At 35.1% G+C, this 6,792-nt stretch overlaps 1 protein-coding gene across 1 annotated transcript in view; it reads left to right on the forward strand.

Moving 5' to 3' along the window:
* The first annotated feature begins 2,228 nt into the window (after positions 1 to 2,228).
* The window catches only part of LOC106464946 (complement factor B-like), a 58,403-nt gene continuing 53,839 nt past the window's right edge, over positions 2,229 to 6,792 (forward strand). The window contains exon 1 of the mRNA XM_022392762.1: positions 2,229 to 2,385. The gene's annotated coding sequence lies outside the window, so the exon portion shown is untranslated. The remainder of the gene's footprint in view (positions 2,386 to 6,792) is intronic.

Below are 6,792 nucleotides of genomic sequence, written 5' to 3' on the forward strand. Positions count from 1 at the left end.
CTGAATGGACTATGCTGAGATTTAGTCATTTTGTTGGATTGAAAGAGATCTGGAACACTTGCTGAGAAGCTAGAAAGCATTACAATTTAAAAGAGGAGATCTCAGAATTAATCCAGGGTTCTCAGATCGTTTCAGCACTTCCACAAGTTTAATGAGGTTTCGGGGTCATGTCATGAGTAAATAATATGGTATGCAAGCAGACTTGTTTTAGAACCACTGCTCTACGGTAAATCTGTTAATACAATAATATCTCACTAGGAGTATGAGAGAAATAGTATGCTAGAATGAAAAATACAAATAAATTATCACTTGAGTTAAACTGTGGTATTTCAAGGATTAACCGAGCACACAATTACCTGACCTTTGCAATAACAAGATCTCTGTAGATTAATGTTTGGAAAAACAGTTATACAAAATATTATGTGAAGTATAAACAAAAATAAGAAGCAAGAAATAGAAGGATACCGATTATATCAGCGCTAGGAATATTGCATTGTGATGAGGTTAAAGTGGGTAAATGATACTGTATTAAAATAATGAGAGAAACAAAAGCGAAATAAGCTTAAGATTATTTAAATTGGACAACTAAAAGAAAGACGCAAAGAAAAGCAGCAACATAAAACAGGGACAGAATATCATCAGCAAACCTTGACTCTACCAGAAACGAATCTGGCTGAAAACACTGTCACATCCCACATTCTCTCTGCAGCTGACCAATCAGAAAGATGGATATCAAGCTAACTAAATGTCCTTGCTTTATGAGATAACCATAGAACAGTTTCACATACACAAGGCAACCTAAAACACGATACAGCTTTCCAACAAAACAGTAAGTAACCATAAATACCTTCATTGACTGAATCACACTATAGAATGTAGCACCAAGTGTTTAAATGATACACGATTTAAAACGTTCTGATAACTATTCTGGTTAGTTGAAAGAAGTAATTGTTCAGCTGTCGACAATGATTATATTATCATAGGTGTCACTTCTAGTTGAAACGAACATTAATGTTTATATGCTGAGCAAGTTAAAGGTTCAGGTCACTTCTAGTTGAAACGAACATTAATGTTTCCATGCTGAGCAAGTTAAAGGTTCAGGTCACTTCTAGTTGAAACGGACATTGATGTTTCTGAGCTGAGGATTGTTTGTTTGTTATTAAGCACAAAGCTACACAATGGGCTATCTGTGCTCTGCCCACCACGGGTATCGAAACCCGGATTCGAACGTATAAGTCCGCAGACATACCGCTGTTCCACTGGGGGGCGCTAAGCTGAGGAAGTAAAAGGTTCAATATATTGAATTAAGACTTGTGAACTGAACTTGAAATTTTCAATAAATTAAAATTTTTGAAAGAGCTTTTACAAAAAAGGCTGAATACTAGACCCGTAGTCTTATACTTAAAATAAAATTGTTCGTAAGTTTCTAATTTTAAACAGATCTGTCTACATTAGTTAAAGAGATGTAATTTTATGCTAAAAGTTTTATCTAACTGCATTAGAATAAAGCATCATCCGTTACATTTGCAATAAAAATGTTTTAATTAACTGTAAAATTCTCTAAGAAAAGCTAGAGAATTTCAAAAATTAAACTTTTTTTGTATATTTGTATTTCTTCAATCAGGGAATGTTTATCTGTTAAGCATAATTTCGAACATGTTGTGCAAGATCAGTCGACAGATCAGTATCAACTCTCAACAGACGAGTCTTTGCCCTAAGCGATAGTATTACATGAACTTCCACGCATTTCCTCGGAAATCCATAAACTGATAACACTATTTACTGAGTGAGAGGCCATGACAAAATACCCATACGTTGTTATTCTTCGTACGTGTTTATTCGTCAAGCAAACGCTACTTTACGTAAACTAAATAAACTGAAATAGTATCATACTTCCACGTATGGTGTTTAAAGTAAATACCAAATCACATTCACTCTTAAATGTACGCGGGAGATTTAATGCAGAAGCTAAAAAAACAACAACAAAGAATTAAAAAAATGGATGTATTTTGAACAGAAAAAAAAAGATTAAAAGGTGATCTGACAGTGCCAAAAAGGTTTACTGGCTTCTGACTTTTCGACTACTGCCCCTTAGTAACTAGTCTTTTGGAATACTGCTTGCTACTGAACCGAAAAGTAATAGACGTATATATATATGATAAGATATCGTCATGTATTTGGAACTATTGTCAAGAACCTGATAAATATTTGAAATTATTCCTAGGCGTTACTCTCTACTGTATCAGATGGGAAGGCTGTATTGTATCCAAAATCATCCTGGTTACGAAGTTATTTAAACCGATATTTCCGGATTCCTGCAATCCAACGTATGATTGGTCAGCTGTAGAGATAATATAGCTTAGGAGGAAAGTTTCACATTTTCTGGTTCGTTTCTGGTTTTTTTTTTTGTATTAGAGTATGTTATACTTAATTTTCTGTTTATTAAAACAATTTCAGTTTAGAAAGTACATATTTCCATTGAATTACAGTTTGTTTTTATGTTTCGAAAAATGCAAATTCCTTTCATTTCTTGCTTAAGTTCAACTTCCATTCAAAATTCCATAATCCTGTCACACAGCGATATCTGCTTTTGTCTTCATTGGTACTCAACCATTACTGTTTGTCTTAATACGCAGTTTTCTCTCTGCTATTCAACCAATGACATCTGCACGCACGTACGGCCGAACCACTTATTTTAGTGATGTAAAAATACTGCCACTAAGTTCATGTTCAGTGATCGTTCAGCATCTGCTCTAATTGTTAAGTTATATTACTAATTTAAACAACTCTGTACAACAATAGTATATTAGTTATTTCATTCATTGGCTATCATATATGTACATGTATGCACTACTGAAATAACATGTTAGCATGCTTCATTCTTTTGTGGTGCTTTTCTATAAATTACTTATATACAGTTTCAATGTTGATAGCAGTGTCATAATGATTATGTATTAAAGTTAATAACTACTTTACATGTAGATAGTGCAGTACTTTACTATAATAAAACATACATGCTTATACTAATTTAACTCTAGTTCCCCATGCAGTGTTACAACAGAATTATGATTTTTTTATTTTTTTTTACTGGATGTTTGTGGATTTTATGTAAACAGTCATGCAATTGTTTAAGCTATATTTCATGCAAAATTGTTTCAGATTTTAATCAAATACCTTTTATTTTTTTTACAAATTTCCTGGGGAGCCATACTCCCAGACCTACACAGCATTAGCACGCTTTGCATACTCCATTTTCAAACATTCTGCGCACAGGCCTGATAAGATCCCAGACCTACACAGCATTAGCACGCTTTGCATACTCCATTTTCAAACATTCTGCGCACAGGCCTGATAAGATTGGTTTTTCGTGAAAAAACTATCATCCCTTGAAAAGCCATGCTTTGTTTCTCATGTGAGTTTCCTTCTCTGTTAGTTGTCTTATTATTACAGCTATTTTTATTATCTTACAGTCTGTAGACTAAACAACTAATAATGAAGCTATTTAGAGCCAAGTGGCTAGAAGAAGTTATAATCTTTGTACATGAATATAGAGCAAACAAAGTGGTTTTCGCCCCCCAGTAGCACAGCGGTATGTCTGCGGACTTACAACGCTAGAATCCGGGTTTCGATACCCGTGGTGGGCAGAGCACAGATAGCCCATTGTGTAGCTTTGTGCTTTAAAAAAAAAACAAACAAAGTGATTTTATCGGTAATTCGTGGTTTTTCGATGCACCGGCTGCCCAGAGATTTTTTTAGGTGTAAACAAAAGGATTCTAATGCGAAGTTTACAAAACCCGGACAGAAACCATGGATCTGAGCATTTGTTCTGAAAATTATATCATGTTAAAGCTACAGGAATTGTCTTCTATGACAAAATATATGGTAAGTTGAGTTAGGTTAAGCGAGTACAGTAAGCAATGGCAAGCCATTCAGATGATTAAAAAAATATTGACTTATTGAATACTGTTGTTAAGTTCATCATATTAAAAACACATACAGATAAAATGAATTACTATTTATTGTAAACAAGATATAGATTGATGTGAACTAAAAATATCGTTGACAAAAATTATTATATCTTACCTGTAAAGACAATGGTGACGCCATTTTGGAAGATTTTTTTTTCGTTTGCTTTTGGGTAATGGGGTAAAGCTACTCAAGAACTATTTGCATTAGTCATCATTAATCTTAAAGCTATAAACTAAAGCGAAGAAAGACAGTCAACATCATCTACTGCCAACTCTTCTATGACCGAATTGTTTGATTTGACCATCACCCAAAGCGTGGAATGCAGTGTTTATTTGTTAATGGTCTGCAAACCATTGACCTACAGATCCATAGTCTGCCATGCTGACCACTGGACCCATTTTTAAAGGTAAGATCCTATATCGCTGATAAATCTTTATTAGTTGTTGTTGTCGTATTTTTATGATTTATAGACAGAAGTGATGACTGATTCAGTTAACAAAATAAAATATCAAAATATATTAATGAGTACATACACATACAATGGAATTTTCTTATCGATTATAAAAAATTCTAAGTCGAAAGGAAGTATTAGTGAATGTTTTTTTAAACAGTCTCACAACAAAATTTCGGATATTTCAAAACTTTAAAATGATGTAAATACTAAATCAAATTACATTGATTTCTAAAGCAGAAACTAGAAGCTATTTAGAAAGTTCATACTAAGTTCGATGTAATTTGGTTAAGTATTTTTACTGTGAGAAGGAAAACGTAAGGAGATATTAAGGAAACCCCTCGAGTAAAGAAAGATTAAGATTTAATGCCCTTACTGATCAATTTCCTCCAACAGTTTCAGGCAGCTTCTTTGTAGATTACATTAATGAGAAGCAGCTTCAAACTGCCCTCGTTAACTATGTAAGTAAGCCACTGCAAATGGTTTTAAACTTTCGCAATCTGTGCCTGCTTTTCTGCCACCAACATGATTTGCACTCTGATCTTGATCTCCATCGAGAAGGTGCACGGATTTCTGTGGAGGTTCAGACTCGAGAGTGAACCGACCTTTATTTTAAACAAAGTAGATTAAAGCACTGAATAGTCTCTATTTCGTCTCTTCCTTTTATCGTTCTCTCATTTGATTCGTCCGGCAATTTGCGGGTCGCGTGTTCGAATCCCCGTCCCACCAAACATGCTCACCCTTTCAGCCGCAGGGCGTTATAATCCCACTATTCGTTGGTAAAAGAGTAGCCCAAGAGTTGGCGTTGGGTTTTGATGACTAGCTAGCTGCCTTCCCTCTAGTCTTACACTGCTAAATTACATAGAGCTTGTGTAGGTTTGCGCGAAATTCATAACAAACCAACTCATTTGATTCACATTGGACTATGGATCTCTATGAACCAGACAGAGATATTGCACTAAATATGATGGATCCTATTCATCATCAAGGGCTTTCCACATTTATTCAGTGCAGAGCATGCACACAGAATCTGCAATTTTATTTGTAGTATGCTGTAAAACTGGGGTACCTGCTACATTATCCTTCCTGGCAATTGTATTTTCCTGCCTTACTGAGCCATGCGATTTACAATTTAGATGGCCTGCTACCTGTACTTTTGACCTTTGTATCCAAACATGGGTACATGAGGTGGGTCTGATACTGGATGCAGTTTCTGAATCTAATGATAAACCCATCCCTTCATGGCTTTTTACCACCACCCACTGTGATCTTTCTCCGAATCACCAGTATAATTCATATAATCATGACTGAAAATATTGATTTCTATTTACCGAACACCTCTTGAGCCAATCTTCCATACAAACTTTACTGATGGCAACAGTGGGTTCTGCAATGGCAATGGTTTTCTAGGTAGTATATGATCCGGGATGAGCAACAATATAATAAGCTTATCAACATCAAATGTACAATCGTGATTGGCCATCTAATTTATGAAGAAAGACTGTGAAGCTATTCTGGCAACCCTCTACACTATCAATAAAGTTTTTACAATTGTTTTTCTCTCACAAGAGAGTGAGTGACCCATTGATGTGTAAGCAATGTGACATACAAATCACCATGTTTCACATTTTACTTGGATTTCACTGATGTGATAATAAACAGCAGTGCCTTTTTATATACGTTTTAACTTGTTATGTTCTTTTGATATTGGGCAGTGTTATTGGGACTGATGACAATGTCAAAAGCAACATTGTTTTAAATTAGGTATAGATCATAGATCTTGTTAATTTCATTTTATACACCCATCTTTTTCACTTTTAACTCATTTTGTTCCATTGCTGTTTAAAAAATGTTCTACACAGATAAGCATTACTGCTTTGTGCCAATAAAACAAACAAACGTGAAACACAAACAGCAATGTCATTTTAAAACTACACAAAGCTTTATAGAATCAGTGATAGCACATATTTGGTGACATCACTATCAGCTTTACACCCCTAAAGTAGTTAGGATTTACCTTAATATACTGAACTTATAGAGTCCTAGTTCCTGTATTTGTTGTGATAAATTTAGATATCTGTTATCACCAGAAATGCTGTTATATTTCTAAGCTGCATTTTATATTAAATTCTTGACTTAACGCCCTCACCATCATTTTCCGTGTCTACACTTTTGTGGTTTACTTTTCAGAGACTTAACTCTGAACATTCCTCTTTTATTTCCACATCAGTTAAGACACCTTACTTGTAGTATCAGGCCCACCGGCATGGCCAGGTGGTTAGGGCGCTCGACTCGCAGTCTGAGAATCGTGGGTTCGAATCCCCGTCCCACCAAGCATGCTTCCCTTTCAGCTGGGGGGGGGCGTTATAATG

Source organism: Limulus polyphemus, unplaced genomic scaffold, assembly GCF_000517525.1.
Source record: "Limulus polyphemus unplaced genomic scaffold, Limulus_polyphemus-2.1.2 Scaffold1791, whole genome shotgun sequence".
Taxonomy (NCBI): Eukaryota; Metazoa; Arthropoda; class Merostomata; order Xiphosura; family Limulidae; genus Limulus; species Limulus polyphemus.